General features: G+C 37.9%; 1 protein-coding gene across 1 annotated transcript in view; it reads left to right on the top strand.

Annotated features, from left to right (window-relative positions):
- GMDS (GDP-mannose 4,6-dehydratase) overlaps nt 1-21,495 on the top strand; it is a 422,070-nt gene that overhangs the window by 45,552 nt on the left and 355,023 nt on the right. The window lies entirely within an intron of this gene.

Genomic DNA, 21,495 nt, shown 5'->3' with positions numbered 1-21,495 from the left:
AGGATTTGATCTAAAATTAGCAGTTGCATGTGCTTGGTAAACTTGAACATCTAGAGGTCACGTCTTTACCCTGGTAGCAGATTGCAGTCCTGAGAACACCAAAGGTTCTTTGGGAGTGGTCAGTGTGAAAAGGGCAGCCAGACTCAGGAGTAAGAATGGGCGAGAGTTGATTGATTGACCATAATTCAAGAAAGAGATGGAGACAATAGGCAAATGAATTTTAAACCCAAAGGAATTATGAAGCAGAAGACTGTAGACTGGAAGTAGTAGTCCTGGAAAAGATTGGTCTAGAATACTAAAGAACTGGTAAAAAAATTCTTGCTTACCAGGAACGAAGATGTATTGATGTAGACTCTAGAGTAATTAGAATCCTAGAGGCTTTCCATAAGGAGCAGGAGTGTTCAAGGCTAGAATAAAAGGGTCAAGGTTGGTGCGCCTAATAGATAACCTTTAAACTTGGAAACCAGAGTACAGTTTGGGGATGATACTCATACTGCACATTGGGCTGCTCAGGTGTAGTCCTTATCAGTAATCTTTCTCAAGGCAGTCCTTCAGTCCTGGAATGCCTTCTGGTGGTCACACACTGTAAAACCTGTTACCCCAAATTTCTGAGCCATGACCTTGTCTTCAAAATGTTGTATAATCTTCACCTCCCCACAATTCATGCCTTAGCATGGCATGCAGTGTTTCAATAAATTCAAATTCAACTGAAAGTACATATTTAGGTTTTTTGAAGAAAGTTTTAAAATATGGCAAAAATATTATAAAGAGAATTCTGGGATCTGTTACTGATCTAGCTATAATTTTAAATATCCCACATTCATGAAACACATTCTGACTAGGGAAGTGTAGGAGTTAGAGGTTTGAGTGACTATAAAGTTGTCACAGGAACACTTGGTGGACATTCATGAGGATTAGAGAAGTTCTGTAATGACTTTCCTCCTGTAGGAACAAGAAATAGTTTTCTGCTTTTCCTTAGCTGAAGCTACAGGGAAAGGATTTATTTTCTAATGCAGTACTAAAGAATGGTGTAATGTTGGGTGAGGTTTTCTGCTGCTGTTGATAAACCTTGTGGGGACCTGACTGAAGCTGTGAACAAGGTATAAGAGTTACATGGATGCTTTGGAAATCAGGATATTTTCCTTGCAATTGGATAGACAGACACCATAGCAGTTGTTTTTTTTTTTTTCCAAAGTATGTTTTGTATGATCTGTATTCTCCAAAATAAGCTGGGAAATGATTCATTCAACATTGCCTGACACAGGGCCACAGCAATGTCCCTTCCAGGCTTGTTCATCATGCAACAGCCTGCAATTTGAGGCAAGTTCAATCTGTGACCCATGTGGCTTCTTTCATTCTTTTCATGCAGCAACATGGTTTCAGCTTCTTTAGAGTAGTCCTCTTTAATTTAGAAACAGAAATTCAAGGTGCCTTTCCCTAACATTCAGGATTTCTAAGGACAGTCTTCTCCCAGAATTCCTTTAAAATTGCATCCCATCTTTTGCTGATTTCTAAATTTCTAGCCAAGATTAGCCAGCCTCTGCCGCCTTTTTTTTTTTTTTTTTCCCCTTCTCTCCCTTTCTTTTTTGAGAAGTCGGTCAGATCCCCTGGTGCTCCTCTGGGTGTCTTTTGACTGTATGCATTAATAGGTAATGCTGATTTGAGTTTCGTGTTGCTGGACTTCAGCCCATTCAGTTTTGAAGGGCCAACTCTTGGGCTGTGTGTGTATGTGTTGTAATTTTTCCTCCAGCCTGGGAGAGAAACTCTGCTTGCATTATGACTTGCAGGAAAGGATCAGCAGCATAGGAAAAACTTATCTGCTTCCATCCCTCTCAAGTACCCATTCAGACTTTAAGGTGACTGTGTTTACTATGATGTCTGTCTTTGCCCATTGGTGCTGGATGAGAATTAGCAACTACTTTCATAATATCTTGAGTAGACTTGTTGCTGGGGCAGAAGTTTGTTTCCTAATTTACATTCACAAACGTGTCTGATTACTGAATGAGGTGGGGTGGGAGGGAAGGAAAACCAAAATACTTGCTTGTGGTCATAAACTCAAACAACCCTGCTCTGTGTCTCTGTTCTCTGGTGGGTTTGGGCAGTGGTTCTCTCCTCCCTTCCTCCTGAACTGAGTCATTGCTAAGGCTTGTCACACTGGAAACTGCCCCCTGAAAGGGTAAGATGGAAAGTGTAACCTGCAGTAGAATTAAATGCTGTCAAGTAGCAAGGCTAGTCGTGTTTTTTCTACAGTGTAATTACTGTAAACCTAAGTAAAGTTGCGAACGGTCCAGATTATTTTATGAAGTCTCTACCTGTCAATTTTTTGTAAGGATTTGCTGTCTTATTTTTCTAAAGTCTCTACTGAACTGCAAAATCTGATACTAACAGCTATGAGTCACTGAACAGTTGGTTCTTTCTGGTTTGGAGCATATGTGTAGGTTCTTAAACTCTGGTCACTTAAAAAAAAAAAAGGTGTGAAGTGTTTCATCCTTTGTATTTGGTGTAGTAGACTTATACAAATAAATGCTTTTAAGATGTTACTCACCTGCTGATGTAGTTGAGAACAGTAGCTCAGAAAATACTGTTCCGTGAAGACTGTTGTTACTGAATATTAATCTTTATTTTGGTTGACTAGATGGGTGTTTCCTTATCTCCAACACCTCCAACTTAGTGAAAATTTAACTAATAATATTTATATTAGCCTTTTATCAAGATGTGGGATCAGCTTCAGAAAAAATCCCTCTCTTTGCAAAACATGTTCTTTTATGTAGAGATAAAAAAAGACTAATTTGGTACATATGTTTCTTTAGTAAGATTTAAGTTTCCTTATTAAATCTAACTTTTGGCCTTGTAAGGCATAGATGCATTTATATTTGCATCTAAACCTGTGTCTACAATCTTCATTTAGTCTTCTGGGAGCTATTTTCTGGAAGCTGACAATTATTTTTTTTAATGTTCTTAGCGTACGCCTTCAAAGCAGTCTGATAGTTTAGTTTAAATTTAATCATGATAAATGAGTAGTTCAGCAGATTAAGAGTTATGCCAGTGCTGGCTTCCTCTTCTGGTATTCAAACAATGGCTACTGTGTGGGTTGTGGATTTCTTTCTCCTCTCTTTTTATTCAAATTCCATTGGGGAGATACAGTTTATGCCATTCATAGAATGGTTAGAATACTTGCTTAGGATTAGCAATGTGGAAGTAATTTGCAAGTTTATGTTCTCAAGGAGTGCAATAGTAAACTCATTGGAAGAAAAACTTTCTCCCTTCACCTTCCTCTTTACAGGATAGCCTGGCTTATTTCAGCTAGTGAATGTTTTAATATTTAATACATCTCCATTAACTTCTGAGTGCAGAAAGCTTTACTCTGAAAATAACATTTTGAAACTGGCTGCAAAGCTAGCTTTAAGAAAAATAATCACTTTTGTGAAACCTTTTGAGTGGGAGTGGGTGTAAGTTTATAGGAAGCTTCTTACCTGGATGTAAACAGGTACTGTTCATTGCTAATAAATTGTTAATAAATAATTATGATAATGAATTAATAAACTAATCAACTTTTCTGAACTCCAGAGTTTTTCAAGACATACCAAGCTTTGTCTGAAGGGAAGAACAATCTAGAGGAAAAAGACTGGATGGTATCAACACCTCCAGTATGTGAACCTTGGTGTTTTAAGGAGTACCAGGGGAAAAAAAAAAAGTAGGGAGGAATCAACTTCCTCCATGGTGAAACCTGAAGTTTCTTTATAATGTCACTTGGTGTGTGCATGTTAGATAAATCAGTGCAACAGCCTGATATTCAGCTTCCGAAATAATTTATGGCGGGCCCCGTACAGTGTCTGAAACCAAAGTGGCAACTCTTCACCACTGAAGCCTCAGAAGTTAAAATTGAAGAATAAAAACGTTGTATTTTTGATTTAGCAGTCATTTGGCCAGTTCAGGCTATTCACTCTTCCAACAATCAGCAAATGCCTTTCATTCTCTGTTTTGTTCTCAGGAGAATTTTTTGAGCACCCCTTCACTGGAAAACCATTTCCTTCTAGCATTTGTTTCTGCTGCAGTGCCTTTACATTTAAGCATAACTGTATCCTTCCCATCTACTCCAGTAAGAAAGCTGGAATCTAGTAAAGTTTTAGCTTCCTCCCAGCTATTGCTAGCTTTTCTTATTTTTACTCTGTTTTTCTTGTTTGTCTTTACTTACCAAGCATCAGACTTGACATTGCCTTCCTATTTTTGTAACCTTCAAGCACAGAGGAGGATCAGAGAACTGATGTTTTCATGTTTGGCCTCTCAGAGGACATGGAAAAAGGAGACTGAACTTACTGTGTGTGGTGCATGGTGGAAAAAAGTACATATCTTTTTCCCCCGCTGTCCTGAGGACTTGATTTTGCGTACTCCCTGCATACACATACAATCTCGATTCCTCTTTCAGGATCTTCATTAAAATCTTTGGGACATATTAGCACACTTTATTTAGGACATCTGAACTCCAGTTTGTGTGGTAACATTTGTTTCTCAGCAGTGAGTTCCTGTCATTCTTTCTTATTCCTTCCTTAGGAGAGAAGGCAGGTTCTTTTTTACATTAGAAATTGTCAGGCACATATGATTATATGACCTAATATCATGGCAACTAATGACCAGAGAAAATAAAATATATATTATTCTGTGGGTTATTGAGGGCTTTGGGCATTATTTGTTGGTGGTCCATTTTAAGATGCTTGGAGAAGATAGTCACTAATGTGAATTTGATGTTTACTTGCAACATACTTCTAAAAAAAATTCTATGCCATAAAATGTAGGTTCTGAATAATATATTTAGGGGCTGAGTTACATCCCATCGGGTTTGTCTAGAAAATCCATCTGTTGACTTCAGTGTTTATGAAACAGGACCCAATCTGACATAGGTTTTTGATATCAAAATGAGCCTTTGTTTCAGCAAAGTAAGTCATAAAAGCAAAGTAGTAACTTAAGGCATGCTGTGTCTGAATCTCACTCACCAAGTAAAATAAGTACCTTCCAACAATTTGGAAAAGGAGGATCTTGACTGTATGTCTTGACTCACTTACATTTGCATTCAGAGGGGTATTAGAAAAACCTGTTTCAAGAAGGGGTAGGGGAAAAGCAATGGTGGCTCAATTTCAGGTAGAACCAACCCCAAGTCAGTCAATCAAATTTTGAGTATTTCTCTATTAGTGTTTTTACTTATTTTTAACGAGCTCCAGGCTGAACAAGCAAATCGACAACTTCTATTAATATAATGTTCCTTAAATGTTCAGACTTCCATTCTGTAGTGAACTACTTTCAGAGCTCAGGATTTTTCTTCAGTTCTTTGCTAAATCTTGTTCTCTAGGCTACTATTAATGATGGCCAAGGGCAGATCTGTAAATGATGGTAACTTCCCTTCCAAAGGACTTGTTTAATACCATAGGAATAATTGCTGCATCAGGGTATTATGCATGCTACTCTGGCATGTGGCTAAGTCATAGAGCAAGTGATTCAATCGCTTCTTTAAAAAAACACTGCACAAAGAAAGCTACTCTTGCCTAACAGAGAAACCCAATAGCATGTGTTTCTAATAAAACCATTATTTTTTTTGCTTGCAACAAAACAGTTGCTTTCATAGGCCCTTTTTATAAGAATCCTTTGCTTCCTAATAAGAAGATATCAAACACTAAACAGGATTAGTTTGGCATGTTTGCTGGAAAGCTTCTCTTAGGGTTTGCTTGAATTGTATTTTTCTGTTGTCTTCCTGTCTTTCTATTTGTCTCTACTCTGCCCTGGTGAGGCCACATCTGGAGTACTGCATCCAGTTCTGGTCTCCTCAGTTTAAGAAGGACAAGGAATTACTGGAAGGAGTCCAGCGGAGGGCTACAAAGATGATGAGGGGTCTGGAGCATCTTTCTTATGAGGAGAGAGTGAGAAAGCTGGGTCTGTTCAGCCTGGAGAATAGAAGGCTGAGAGGGAGTCTTAGTAATGCTTAGAAATATCTGAAGGGTGGATGTCAAGAAGATGGGACCAGACTCCTTTCAGTGATGCTCAATTATAGGATGAGGGGCAACAGGCACAGACTGTAGCACAGGAGGTTCCATCTAAACATGAGGAGAAACTTTACTTTGAGGGTGCCAGAGCACTGGAACAGGCTGCCCAGAGAGGTTGTGGAGTCTCCTCTGGAGACATTCAAAACCCACCTGGACACATTCCTGTGTGATCTTGCTCTGGGTGAGCCTGCTTTAGCAGGTGGGTTGGACTGGATGATCTCCAGAGGTCCCTTCCAGCCACAACCATTCTGCGATTCTGTGACTTTGTTTAGAGTTAGGGGCCAAAAAAAAATGTCTGCAATGCAAATCTAATTAACAATAAACAGAATGTTCGTGGTTTGTGTGTGTGTGTTTGTTTTAACATTGGAAAAATGACAGCTGAGTCAAACTGCTTATTTACTAGAGCTCAAAATAATTTTGCTCTATTAAGCTTGAAGAGAGCAATTGGTATGATATATACTCTACTAAAACCTCATTTTTCTTAAGGACAGATTGTCCAGTAAGTGGTATGTTAAATGAAAAGCCACTGGTATTGCATAGGGTTTTCTTAATTGAAAACAAAAAAACTCGACAAAACCCCACCCCATTACTACTGCTGCTACCACCCCAATACACCACCACCCCAACACCAGCCACCCACGACCACCACAACACCAACACCACCACTGCCACCACCACCACAATAAAACAGAGCATCACCCCACCACCCCCCACACACCAACAATGCCACACCACCATGAACAACATAACAACAGCAAAAAAAAACTAACAAAAAACCAAAACCCCAACATGACCAGTACACACCAACATGACAGCAAAAAACACCAACCACCAAACCCCAACACTATGACAACAAAACCCAACAACATGACAAAACAATGACAATAAACATAACACAACAACACAGCACCACACCACCACCACCACAAAAACATCACAACAATAAAAACCACCAACAAAAAAACACCACCAAGAAAATAACACAACAAAACAACATCACAACAGTACACGAAAAAAACCAATACAAAGCCAACAAACCAATACAACAGAAAAAGAACACCACCACAACAACAGAAAAAACAACAGCCAGAAAACAACAGAACACCACCACAGCAAAACAACAAAAGAACAACTAAACACCACCAACAAAACAGCAATGTAATGACACCACAGCAACAAACAACAACACAAAACACCACACCAAAACAACAACAAAACCCCAACAAAACAACAAAGTAGCCATCAAAATAGCAACAGAACAACAAGAAAACAACAACAAACGATAAACCACTAACAAAACAACAGACCCCCAAACAATAACAAAGCTTACCTTTTCTTGTGAGACACTAGTCTATGCTGTCAGTCTGGCTTCAGGTAGGTTGAAATGACACTCAATCTTCTGTAGGAACTGAGAAAATATGATTGAGTTGTTTACCAGGGACATACAGAAGGAGTTGTGGAGTCCTTGTTGCAAGCTGTCCACCCAACTTTTAACTACTGTCAGCTACAAGCTGAAGTTCATTTGTCCTTGGAACTGATCCAACATTATAATTTCCGTTTTTGCCAAATTAGTGAAGAGGTTTTGCACCAGGTTAGAGCTCCCTCACTCCCCCAGTTTTCCTGTCTTGTACTGTAACTGGAGCAGAATGGTATTGAGGTTTTCAGATCTCTTTTGTTGAACAAGTTTGATTTCTTTGTATTTGTATACAAGCCAGCACAGCTGAGCATTTAGAAAAGGTATGTGTAATCAGCTTGCAGCAATGACAGTAAGTTTTCCTGTAGAAACTCAATATTTCAGTTGGGGTGGGGATGATGGAGTTAGTCCTCTTTCTCCAACAGCTGTTGCATTTTTTTATATTTGCAGGTATGAGAAGATGTCTACAAAAGAGTAGCTTAGCTAATGTAGGTTTTTTAAAAATTATTTTTTATTCAAGTGTTGATTTACTGCTAAACTTTGACTTGCATATTGTTTTTTGTAATTTCAAACTGAATGAATTACATTGTGCCAAAACCAAAGGTGCCACATCAAGTTCTAAGTGAACATTTTCAGTTTTAAGGACACATCAGTGAAGAATTGCTGTTTCTAATTGTCTAGTGATACCTTTTCCAGCCCACACTCTGCCACTGGTAAAGGAAAGAAGCTGAAAAAAAAAAAAAAGAAAAGAAAAGACAAAAACCAAACAACAAAACAAATGCCATTCACATGAAATGAAATAAGATATAGCTGGTTGATTACCTGTAGATGAATCATCATTTCGGTGCATTATTCCATTAATCCCGAGTATAAAGATAGGAACTAACTGTAGTATAGTTTGTGGGTGAGTGGTTAAATTAGAATCTTGAAGAAAGTTTCTCTGCTTTCGAAATGGAGTGATGTGGCCTTCATATGAATCTTTTAAATGAGAACACCTACTTTTTTAATGCAGTGGATTATCTGGGAAGCATTTTGGGGGTCTGTGATCTGACATTGGTTCTGAAGTCTGTCATGCTCTCCATGGCATGCGAGATAAGCTTGTGTGAAGTCTATTCAAGTTTTAAAATAGAGTAAGGACTTCATATGCCTAGGTGAAAGCCTTGCAGGAAGGTACTTGCAGCCTCTGCTATAGACCTGTTAAACTGTGCTGTGCTCTGCGTTTCCATCCCTGGATCTTGGTGATGTCTGTGTAAACCAAGCCTGTGTGCTCTGCTGTTCAGCTGCAAGCTGCAAGAAGTGGTGTTGGTATTTTAATTATAGACTTCTTCAGAGGTGGAACCCTAGGTCTGTAGAAATAATTCAGCTTACCATAGTACTGAAGAATCCAGTGTTATCCTAGCATTGCATTATACTTTGAAATATGAAGTCGATTGCTTTATCTGAAAGTAATTTGTTTTGACTGGAGTATTAACATTCTGGGACCGAGTTTTGATCTTAGTCTTTGGTCTGCCTGTTTAAGGCTAAGGGAAAGAGGAAGTAATGTCTTCATGTTAACTAATATTGCTGGTGAACATTGAAAAATTACTGGTTTTCAGTCTGAAGGATTGTATTTGTGCTATACTTCATGGTTCTTTACTAGTTTGTGGGGCTTGGGAGTAAAAGCCTTTCTGTATGCTATTAAAAAACAAAGCACAGGTTCCCACTCCCTTTTTCCTTCCACTGGTCTCTTTTCAGGTTGTGCTTTTCATAAGTATGAAGATGTGTATCCTTCAGAGACCCCACTGATTTATACCCTTTTGGAATACTGCAGTGTTTTAACTGTTCTTATTTATTTAACAGCAACTGGGAAGGTCAAAATACTTTTCTCGCACTTACATTTAGTTTGAAATGAAATGATAATTCAAAGACTAATAGTAACATACAAGCTCCCTCCTTCAAGCAACTGGGAGTATTCTTGATTAAACGTTACAGTAAATATTGAAAATGTGTTTAGCAGAGTTATATTGTGTATAGCATTTTCTGTAATAGTGATTGTGTTTGTGCATCTGCAGTTCATAGACTAGTAAGAACTTGGTTGTGGTTCTAGAATTTGGTGGTAATTCTGAAGGATTCTTGAGCTGTTTTCTACCCTTCAGCAAATCCTATCTTTGTGAAGCATAACTGAATTTAAAGTAGCTTGGATCATTTTCTTTCCCAAAACAGGAAATGTGTGGCTGGGCTTATATAGCCTTTTTCTTATTAAAGCCCTGCAAAGCATTTCCATGGGTCTGAAATTTTAAGGGGAGTTCAGGATAGTTATGTAAAAGATAAATGTTCGTTTAAAATACATTCTAAGCTTTCTCCCTCTGTGTTCTCTTTTTCTTGTAAATTATGCGATGTAGTGAAAATAAAATAGAACTAAATAGTTCATACCATAACATTTTTTCCCCATAATTCACTATAAAGTATTACATAACTCTCTTTCTCTGCGAACACAAAATATGACACTACAAATCTTGGCGAATGAGAACAATTATAAGAATAAGGCATCCCTGTTCAGCATCTAGCATACTCAAACTTCTCTCTATTCCCAGTCCCCTTTTGGTAATAACATGTAGCATTTTTATGTGTGATATACTAGGCCCTTAACAAGTTTTACTGGCATAAGCAATGTAGCATACAATGGCGTATACAGCAGTAGAGCTATATAAACTCTTGCATGTTTATTGTAATAAAGTATTCCCAATTCATGGATATTGACAATTTGCTCATAAGAGAGTTTAAAAAAAAAAGCTGCTTCTCTTAATAAATGATGATGAAAATCCTCCAGAAATGTTGCAATATTCCTGTACAGGCTTGAACTACAGATGGAGAAAAGACGTGGGAGGATTGCTTTAGACAGCAAGCTTAATTTTTTACCCCAGTTATTGTGTGTCTGATGATATCAAGAGGAAATAATTTTATAAAGGTGAAGGCCAGAGAAAGAAGTGATGAGATGCAATAGAAAGTCTTGCCAGCTCTTCTACAATGTACTCAAGGATTGCTGACAGGGAAGCTGAAGGTTTCTTTCCGAGCCTTTCAGCTGATTTACTACTGCTCCCTGACTCGGTTACCCCATAGGTCTGTCTTTGTTTCCACGCTCTATCTATAAAATATTATTAGTGTCAGTAAAATCATCTGTTAAAATTGAATTAATTAAAAATGCTCACACAAAACACTGTCAAGGGTCAGTTAGCTGAATAATCCTTGAATAAGCCATGGAGGGTGAATCCAATAGAGGCTGGTAAGGTTTATATTACCTCAATAGCCTCTTCATTTTTTAGTGAAGCTTTTCTTCTGGATTTCAGCAAATCTATTAAATTCAAAATATGTTGGTGCAGCCACCATACTGTTTCTAGCAATCTTAACATCAGTGTGTTCATTCTGGTTCTGTAAGAACACATCTGAATGTGCCACTTATTATTATTTCTGCATTAAAAAAAAAACCCCAAACTTCCCTTCTTTCCCACTTCTAACAAAATTTCCGTAAGAGCTTCTGGTGGGACGTGTGCTTGTATACATGTGCCAATCAGTCTTCACTCCTGAAACTTGTTTTCAGGAATGTTTCCATATACTGCTATAGTATTTGAGTGTGTTTTATAAGCAAAGTTATGCATAATTTTTAGTCTTATGCTATGACAAAAAAAAAAAAAAAAAAGGCTTAAAACGGAATTTAAGTTGCTTGGGTAAGATCAAACACAAATCATGCCAGAGGCAAAAGTTGAGGCCCATAGGGCTGTTCTTTGCATGTTTTAAACTTGAGGGACAGTGCAACTAAATCTTTACCTCTTTTTACAACATCTTCAGAGGTTTAGGTCTTTTCTGGAGAATGACACAAAAATTATGGAAATGACTTTGCAATTTGCACTTTATCTGCATGGCATCAGCAAGAGTAATTTGTTTTACTCAGCCTTGCTATGCATTAGAAATGGAAGAAAGAGGATTCCTTTTGATATCTTGCACTGCTAGTCTAGCCAGTTGCATTGCAGGATGCGTTTTTATTAGGATTTTCCTCAAGCTGTAAATAAACATAGGCCTAAAGAGGTAAAGAACTGTCTTACAACAATGTTATTAACCTTGTTATTAACTTGTAAGACTGAAGGAAAGCATGATTACTTGTAGATTGTAAAACATAGTGCACAAGTTACTAGCATACTGTTCATTTTTCGTTTGAACAACTGAGACTGCCAGTCCCTGTGCTCCATCTTGGTTCCACAAAATGTCATTAGGACCAATGAGTTTCAACATGGTGAATTTCTGCCCATTTGATGTGAAGTTAAATATAAATGAAGTGACCATTTACAAATTACTAGCTTTCAAGAAAGGGGGAAGGAAGCAGCATGATGCTAATGCAGTCATTGGGATTCTGCATCAATGAAGCATAAAATAACTAAGCTGTCAAGGGTATGGGATTAATCCAGTGAGGAATATATCCATGTGTTTCAGTGTGTCTTTGAATGAAAACTGAATTGTTATAAATCAGAAGTGCATTTGACCCCATGCATGAAGTGTTTGTGCACAAATGATCCCTGATACTGTTCAAGAGCTATTGTTCTGCCTAGCTACTGCTTTTATGTAAACAAACTACTAAGAAAACTTCTTATGCAAGATAACATGAAATACTTTTTACTGAATAGATGCAAGCTTATTGCATGTACCATGTGTCTGTAAGCATCAGTGCATGGAGAAAAATACAGCTCGGCATCCTTATAGAATGCAATGTGGTAAGAATGAGTAAATAGATATCTGCTATCAGCATTTTTGGGGAAATACTTTCAATTTTAGAAAAGTAGCAGAACAAAATTAAAATGTGATAGTAGTTGTGGGAAAACATAACATTCACCATCTGAATAGAGCTGCACAACTCCTCTCACTGCAACTCGCTATTTTACCTTTCCTGCATGTCAGCAGGAGAGTAACAAGCTCAACCTTTGCTGGTCCCATCCCAGTAATTCTGGAGAAATTCTTCTGTTGTACTTCAGCAGAATGAGCATCCCTCCTTGCCTGCCTGTCCTTGTAGTTGTACACTCCTGTGCTGGTTTGACTGAAAATGGGTTAATTTTCTTCAGGCAATTAGAAACATTTCCATAGCTAGCATGGTCATTATTTGGACTTAGTTTGAGAACAAGCAGATAACATCCCAGCACAGAGTTAAAGTTTTTAATTGCTCTGGTCTGAGTGCCAAGAACACTCTGAGGTCTGCCCACAGGTGTGAGGCATCGAGGAAGGGGGGCATGGATGGGGCAGAGCTTGACTGACATCCAGACTGATCAATGAGAGTATTCCATCCCATTAATGTTATGCTTCAGATTTAAGAGTGGGGCCTTCCAGTTTGCTTTTCCATTCTTCTCTTCGCTCTTTTTTGTTGGAGCTGGGGGAGGTTTTGGTGCGGAATGTTTAGTCCGGCTTTTGCCATTTCGCAGAGGCCTCTGAGCCTTTCTGTCTTTTTCCTCTTTTTTCACTGTTGGGGACTGAGTGCCACTTCCTGGGACTGACTTCTCAGTGTGTTCATGGGGAATTGCTTTGAGTATCTTTTATTTCTATTTTTTATATATATATAAAATATATACTAGCAGTGTAGTAGTATTTTGTTATTTTATTAAACTGTGTTTATCTTAATCCAAGTTTCTCCCTTCCCTTTTGATTTTCTCCCCTATCGGCAGGGGTGGGGGAGGGAGTGAGTGACCACCTATCATGGTTGTATTGCTAGCTTGGGTTAAACCACAACAACCCTTTCCCTGGGATCCCTGCTTTTTACCTTCTGATGTAATCTGTAGTCACTTGCTGGCTAAATTAGTTTGCCCAGGTTGGGATTGCCCTACAGAAGTATGTGAGTAATACCTGGAAATATTTTCTTTCAAGTATGTACATCCCTTCATGTAAACCAACGTATTGAATAAAATAGAAATGTCTGGAAAAAAAGCAGAATATTTTCCCTATGGATCTAGAACTATTATCATCTTTAGAAACAAGCAAGCTTTCTAAAATATCTAGAAAAGTTCATATTCCCATCACAGGTCATCCAGATACGCACAGAATGCTAGAATTGCAACGTGTGGCTGACTGCTGTGTAGACATCCAGCCAAAAGGGGCAGCTTTGCACTTGCTTGCATCCTTCTAGCCAGTCAGTTTGCCAAGTTGTTTTTGGAGAAACAAAGCAATATTGACGAACAAGATGTGCAAACCTGAACCCACAATTTTTAATTGGAATTCTGCTATGGGAGCAGCATGTGTGTAGCTGGAGGACTGCCTGCATCTATAGATGGTCTGTACACAGCAGATGGCATAGATGACTGTAGTACCAATCACAACTCTGAGTGAATGAGATATAGTGCTGTGCATCAGGCAGCATGACTGGCCTCTGAGAGGGAGGGAAGGGGGGTAGCTGTGATGCCTTGGATCCTGAAGGTGGAGTTTTAGCATCATCTCACAGCAATTTGTTGTAGACTTCTTTCCGGGTTGCAATAAATCAAATAACTTCCTCCAAAACGCCTGTTGGTGCATTTAAGCAGAGTTTTCTGTGAGGACAGAGTAGAATAGTTAAGCTAGCTGTCTGGTGGCATACACCTACTGGTTGTCGGCATGTTCACTAGTACAAAAACATTCACTAACACTCTTGAGACATTGTTCAGTGTATTTCCAGATGCTCTAAATAAATGCAATCAGCCCCTAAAGACTGAGGATGCTTATCTAAAGGGTATCATGTATTATAGTTTGATCAGGGCACAGGTCATATAATCAGGTTCCTAAGTAACAGTCCTATTATGATGCCTCTTCAAGCTTTCTAAATAATGGATAACCCTCAAGGGGAATAATGAGAGGAAAATGTACGATGCCCCTTCTCTTGGAATGAGGCAGAGGGAAATAACAAATGGCTCGCCAGGTAGCTTAGTTGATACAGTAATAAAGAACTCTTTAAGGGCTGCTCAAATTCATTTTCCATGTGTGATGTAGTTCTGTATGGAAACTTCCTTCTTCTGTCTGCGTCGAGTATATTGCAGTGATTCAATGCATAAGTGAGAAGATTCATAAGATATAAGGTGCAAGTTCTTGTCTTCTATCTGTTGTACTTATTTGCTGTAGGTGTTGGCTTAGCCCAGGCAAAAGCCAGATGGCAGGTGAACCTGCAAATATGAAGCATGAAGGCTATTCCAAATAGTCAGCTGCATGGTGATGTTAATCTGTGATTCTTAATAGCATTAAAAGGAGGACCCGTGTACTTCATTTTAGGAACTGCTTTTGTATACACATATCTGATAATCTTCTCCTTGGGAGCTTAGTGTATTGCTCAGAGAAATTGCTCTTTTGAATCCCCATGTTTCTGAAAATGAGATCCTCTTGCACTTTGCTGTTATATTTACATTTGATGTTTAACAAACCCAAGACTTGTCTTCCTGTGCCTGCTATGGAAATTTTAAGTGATTCTTAAAAAAGATAGGATGTTGTCATTTTTAAGTGGTAGTGATGTTTGTAATAAAAACTAGATACTATTTTCTTCACATTTGCCTTTTTGCAAAAACTGCTGTTTGTTCGGTTAAAAGGGTACCCTCACGTCCCTTGGCAATTAAAGATTTTACAAATTTGAAATGACTAGGATTGTGAGACTGTGGTGTTTGGCTTTGGTAGGCTGTTATTAACGTAACCAGGAATAAATGTAACAGAACAGTTTGCAAAGTGAGAGCGACAGGGAGGTTTCCATAGTATTTCCTGCAGTTCCTAGGGCGCAAAGCGATTCAAGCGAACTGCAAAGAAACCTTGAGATTAGAGGAAATTACTATGAATATGGACAAAAATGACTAAAATGTGTCCTATGTACTCAGTTTCTCCACAGCTTGTAAAGCTGGTTAAATTTAACTAGCTTCAGGTTTTATGGAACAGCAAATGAAAGAAGTTAAAGTAAGAAATGTTTGTGACAAGCTCTTTAAAGTGATTTGTTTTGATGCTTTTTAAAGGCTTCTTTGTGAAAGTTTTAAATAGTTCTTCTGTTTTCAGAGATCAATGCAAAACTGCATGATTCATTGGAACAGAACTGATGTGGAAATATTTAAACTATACAGTTGATTTACCTTGATCTGTCTCTGTCCTAATCTTAATTAGGAAGCTGTTCATGAAAGCTAGCTAGCTGAAAGAATTCTTTTGATAACTGCGCTTGAGGGTGATACAAGGGGTTATTGCTAACTTGAACTGCAGGTGATTATTAATACTGTATGAATTGGAGGAATGGGTATTTTTCTGTCGGTTTTGTACTAGTTGTCTATTCCAAATCCTGTTCCTGACAGATAGGATAAGCAAATGTGATTGCTTGCCTTCCCTTTCTAGTTCCGCTTAGACAAGAACCTTGGCAATTAATGAAACCGGGTGGGTTTTTTTTTCCCCTTTCAAAGCTGACAAGGGAAAGCTGTGAAGTTTGGTACACAAGGCATTGTATGGTATCTGTAAATATAAGGATGACCTTCTGCAACCTTCTCTGAAAAAACATTGCATCCTTTTGCTATCACCTAGATAATCCTTATCCTGCTTGGCTTCTTGCCACCAGGAAGCTCAGTCCATGTGGCATTGGACTTGATTAGCAAGAGCAGCCACGTGGAACAGAGGTATTTGGTCTAATATCCAATTTCAGTTGATACATATTTAAATGTTTTGAACATGAGTGCATTTATTATGTAGTTAAGCATCTTCACTAACAGTTGCTTTTGCTTACAGAGGAAGGTAGGCACTGTCTGAATTAATAGTTCTGTTAATTCAATCAGGTTTTACCAAAGAGTCCATGTATTTAATTTATTTACAGTTATACTATAGAACATACATTGTGTATTTTAAAAAAATCGCAGACTGTAAAAAAAAACCTGACCAACCAAACAAAAAAAACCACGACACCCCCCCCCCCCACTTTTGAAGCATATTTACTCTCACAATATATGCAACAAAATGTGAAGCTGCTGCTTGGTATCAGAAGAACGTATCCCAAAACATGGAATTCTGGCAAGTGTTATCTTTGGAAAAGTTGGGTAGAAGCATTGTATTAAAATCTTTGTAGACTGTGTGTCTTTGCTAGTTGTTTCTCGAGATTTTTTTTGTGAGGACAGTGTTTTGGAGGCATAGGAAGAACTCGTCTTAAGTTTCCTATCATTTTGCTCTTTTTCAGCAAATTGACTTGTAGCTTTATGCATTTAGGACTCTAAAAACATAACATGCTTCTGTTACATGTGTGTAGAGTGAACATTAGGGAACAACTCTTAAGAGCTGTCCTGTTATATTTCTCTCCTGTTACTCTTTTGTTAGTTTCTCCCAAACAAAAGATGATACAAATAGCCAAGTAAAGACAGTCATTTAAAATGAAACTTTTGTCCAGGTATTGATATTCTTTCACAAGAGTTTAGCTTTGGGATTTCTGTGGGGGTTTTCTTATTTGTTTTGAAACTTCAATTGGATATTTCCTTTTCTATTTCATCGCAAACTATCAGGAAGTTTATTGCTGTGATAGGGTTTTGGTGTTGTGGTTTGTGGGTTTTTCTGTTTGCTTCTCTCTCTCTCTTTTTTTTTTTTTTTTTTTTTTTAAACCGTATCCCTGAAAAATCTATTTGTGCTTCAGTAAATGCCAGACCAGTAGAAACTGGGCTCCCACCATGCTGTCTGGGAGAAGCAATACCTGAGAGTAGTGATCTAGAACTTCAAATATCTGTGAAATAAAGTGGTTGCTCTTATGATTTGCAGGCAATATCATTACAGGATAAGTGCTTTTCTTCCACCCAAGCAAATATTTCAAGACTGAGACCTGATAAAGCTTTGACATACCAGTCAAGCATTCCTGACTGCATTTTCAAATTTCTAACCATGCAAACATTTTTAAAAATAAAAGTTGTCTTGCTGCACATTGCTTCTCTACTCCAATTGGAACAGCTTGCTTTCAGGTTGTGTGTTTCTTTGTAAATGAATAATATTTCGGACTAAATTGCTACATCCATATGTAAATCCGAGTACAAAAGAATTAATTAAAAACCTTTTTCCCTGTCTACACTCATTTACCTCCCCTTCATTAGACTTTGGTCTCATGCAAACAAGATAGCAAGTGTGATGTTTATTTTGCTTTCTCTCAAATAACTGACCTTACACTCTGTTAGGAAACAACATCTTGGGCTAAACCTAAAGTAACAAACTTAGTGCATAGCAGGGTAGGAAGTGCTGAACATCAGTATGGGAGGCTGGCACTACAATGGTGAAAGCAGCTTTAACCTCATCAGCTGCGGTAGCCTGTTGCAAAAAAAAAAAAAAAAAAAAAAAAGTTCTGTAGTTCTCTCTGGGAGTGAGGTGGGTCCATTATTTCTGTAGGATGTGTGCTGAGCTATGGTCATAAGTTCAGGTGGCCACCCCAGTTACAGTAATGGCCATTTTACTGCTTTTGTTTTGGGTTTCCTCTGTAGGATGTTAAAAGTAAAGATGGCATGCTAAGATTTCATATTTTCTTCCTGGTGTCACTTCACACAATTACTAATCTGTCTTACACATAACAGGCACTGTATTTCTTCCAAAACCATTTCTGGGCTTTAAGGTTTTTTACTGTGACAACTCTGAACTTTCAAATTTTGCAGTCAAAATTGTTCTTTCACGTGAACGTCCTGCAGCTTAGTCCTGGTTTTCCTGGTTTCTTCATTCTGTACAACCAGGTTCTGCATGTTTGGGTTTCCACTACCTAGTATTTGGGGTTAGTTTGCATTTGTTGCAGATTGAGGGGTTTCCCCCTGAGTGGGTCACAGGGGTGTTAGTCAGCTGATGGGTTGGTCTGAGTACTCGAGGATGGGCATGTCCAAGATGCTCATAGCTGCTGATGATTAGAGCTGCTGTCACTATTCTGGAAAGACCATCCGATACCAGTAGCTTTTTGAAAGCAGGAGGAAATAGGGATGGGCAAAACAATCATCTTGTGGGTTTTAAAACTGTTACGGATTTCCCATTACAAACACTATAAGTAGAGGTTTTAATTTTCTTGTAGACTGTTGTCCATAGCATTTCCATTTCCATGTTTATAGACACATTGCTCTGACCCCTGTGGTTTCACCAGTAAGACAGAAAAATATAGCTAAGTTTCTCTCAAATTCAGAGTTCATAACTGGTTTGTTTTATATTAGTATACTGCAGACATTCATATTTGAAGAAAAAAGTGATGTATTATGGGTTATAGCGTCAATTCAGAAAAAGATTGTTCTTTAAAATCTTCAAAAACTCTCTACTGATACTTTTCCTCTTTGTAAAAATAGTTATTTGGACACAACTGAAAACCAGTAGTTATTTTGAGTGTTTGAATGTTTGAGCACACAGCCTGAGAGTTTAGGGGCATTATTTTCTTTTTTTTTCTGAAAAACAATCAAGCACCTGATTGTCATCACTGGGAAATTTGTGGTAAGCACAGTTGGAATTAACACATTGTCACAGGTTCCTGCGATCAAGAAAAAACCTTGGTATGCTCAGTTTGAAGGTGTAACATGTTTTTCCCAAGCTGAGATTTTTTTTTTCCTTTTTTTTTTGGGGGGGGGGGATGGCTGTTGCGTGTGTGATAGACACAAGCTGTTTTATTATTTTAGAACATCATGTGGTTTAGGCTTAAGATTTTTATAATTTTAAATATCAACACTAAAAATATCAGCAGCATTGCACTGACATTCCTTGCTGTTGTTGGCTTAAATTAAGCAAAAACTCCTAACTGGTTGCTCCTCCTAATGGTAAGGAGGAAATCTGAACTACGTGCGTTTATTCTGTTTATGTTGGTTTTAGAGTGGTGCAGAGATTTGTCCTTTAGATGAAGTGCCTGTACTGATGTTCAGAGAATAGCTTTAAATATTGATGATGGGAATCGTTTTGGATAAACATAACTGGAGGAAGAAAAACTTGTTGCTCTTGTCCATAACTGCAGTTGCAGCTCTTAATATAACTTAATAGTTTACCATTGGAATAGTATGTGAGGTCAGATGGAGCACAGACTAGGAAATAACAGGGTGATTCACTTTTCCAAAGCAACTTTTTTTTTTTACTTTAAAAAAACCTCTTAATTGCAAAAAGAGCTCTGTAATGTAATTAGAAAGTTGTTCTTGTTGCTAATGATAACTTTTCCTCCTGATTATTTTTTGTTGTGCTACAGTTAATGCATTACAAAACCCCTTCAAATAAGTGGGTAATGTTTTAAAACAAAGAAAGATTTAAAAAAAAAAAAAAATTATTGCCTTTTGACTGCAGGAACAAAAGGACACTTGTTTTCCCATTCTTGGCCAGAATACAAATCAAAATAGCAAAATAAGTACTGCATTTGGAGGGTGGCAGCTTTAATAAATCAGTAAAATACTTCAGAGTTCATAATTCTTCCTTTTCTCAGTATGGAGAACTTTTTATGGACAATTTAATGGTTTACCTTGAGTATTGCCTTGAAGACTTGAGACAAAGTGCAGCACTGTTCTGTTTATAGTAGCTGCAAAAAATTACTGATTTCCTCTGTAAATCACTGGAAATGATTAGAAGTATGCATTTTTCAGCAAAAATAACATTACACTGTATTATTCTCTTGAAAATTTTTTTTGAAGGAAGGAAGGCTTTTTTGCAGTGCTACAAACAAATGAATAGTTGTTATTATGGATTATTATTAAAATCAGAGTGGCATGTGTTCCCTGCTCCAGAGGATCTGTCACCATACTCCAGCTTAGTATGTTAGTGAAATAGCATTAGCTTATAGCTATGCAAAAGTTTAAAATTTGATGAATCAACAACTTATTGTGCAAGGCTACTAGTGGCAATGGTTCTGCTTATTTTAATAGTATTTTAATGGATGTATAGATTATTCATCCAAGCAAGGCTAAAGGAAAACGGTGACAGTGCACACTGTTGGTGATGTTATTGCAGAAAGATCCCTTTAAAAATAAAAAACATGTCCTATGTCTGAATGTGTTCCTCTTCTCTCCACACACCATCCCCCAAACAGATTAATTGTACTGATCAAAATTTAACTTCAGCAGAGCACACAGCTATAGTTTGTAGTTCAAAAGGAATTTAGAATTGATATGAATTACCTTGATAATTGACACAATCTATAAACTTCCGTGAACTCACATTTGTAGTAGTGTTCCTAAGGACATGGCACTAGCTTTACTCAATTTTGAATTTTTTAGGTGTAACCAGCTTTGGTCTTTCATGTGATATTTGGAAAATTATGGCACTTCTTTCCAAAGGAATAGTGAAGTCTGAAAACTTGGTATTTGTGACACACATAAATACAGAGCAGAACTGTAAGCATTTAGCAAATGGACAGATATTTCATCATATGTGCCTATCATAAAAATATAAAAACCCAGCACCTCCCTCAAACAGGGCATCTGACAGTGGATGTGTTGCATTTTTATGTTCTCAGGTTTTATTGCTAATCCATTTGTGAGTAGGCAGGCAGGAGGAGTATGGGAGATGGCACAGCAGTCAAGCCCTCTCTGCTGCTGTGTTATTTGATGAAGTGGTGGTTTTTGAGGGACGATGTTTCTTGTGGCTCAGAGTCAGGTTTGGGATTCTGGTTGATATTAGCGGCTCCATTGTTTCAGAAATTAGAGAGCTGGGCTGTTGGTGGGCAGTTTCTTTAGTGATCTTGCAGCAGAATTTCTCACCATCCTTTGCAAGGCTTTGGGATTTCCTGACATTGTATGTTTGTAGGGAATTTCATTTTTACCACCATACTGTGGGGTAGTTTCTTCTGAAATGTTTGTCGTCCCCCTGCAATGGAAGCACTTTCTGCTCTGTGTTAGTCATCATACAATTACATCACTTGTGTTAGATCTTTAATTCCTTTCCTTCTCCTGGAGTTCTAGAAACAGTAACAAAAAGAACCCTATTCCTTCTCGTCTTCATCTCCTTTTCCCTTGTTTCTTCATACAGTACTTTCTTCTATTCCTCTTTATTAGCAGAAAGAAGCTGTGGCGAGGACGGAGTCCTCTACGTTATGAATGCTCAGGTAGGACATAATCTAGTTCTTGAATCCAGGATCTCTGTGGAAGGATGTTGAAA

This window comes from Caloenas nicobarica, chromosome 2, assembly GCF_036013445.1.
Source record: "Caloenas nicobarica isolate bCalNic1 chromosome 2, bCalNic1.hap1, whole genome shotgun sequence".
Taxonomy (NCBI): domain Eukaryota; kingdom Metazoa; phylum Chordata; class Aves; order Columbiformes; family Columbidae; genus Caloenas; species Caloenas nicobarica.
Note: the sequence above shows the minus strand (reverse complement) of the source record. Positions and strands in the feature narration are given on the sequence as shown.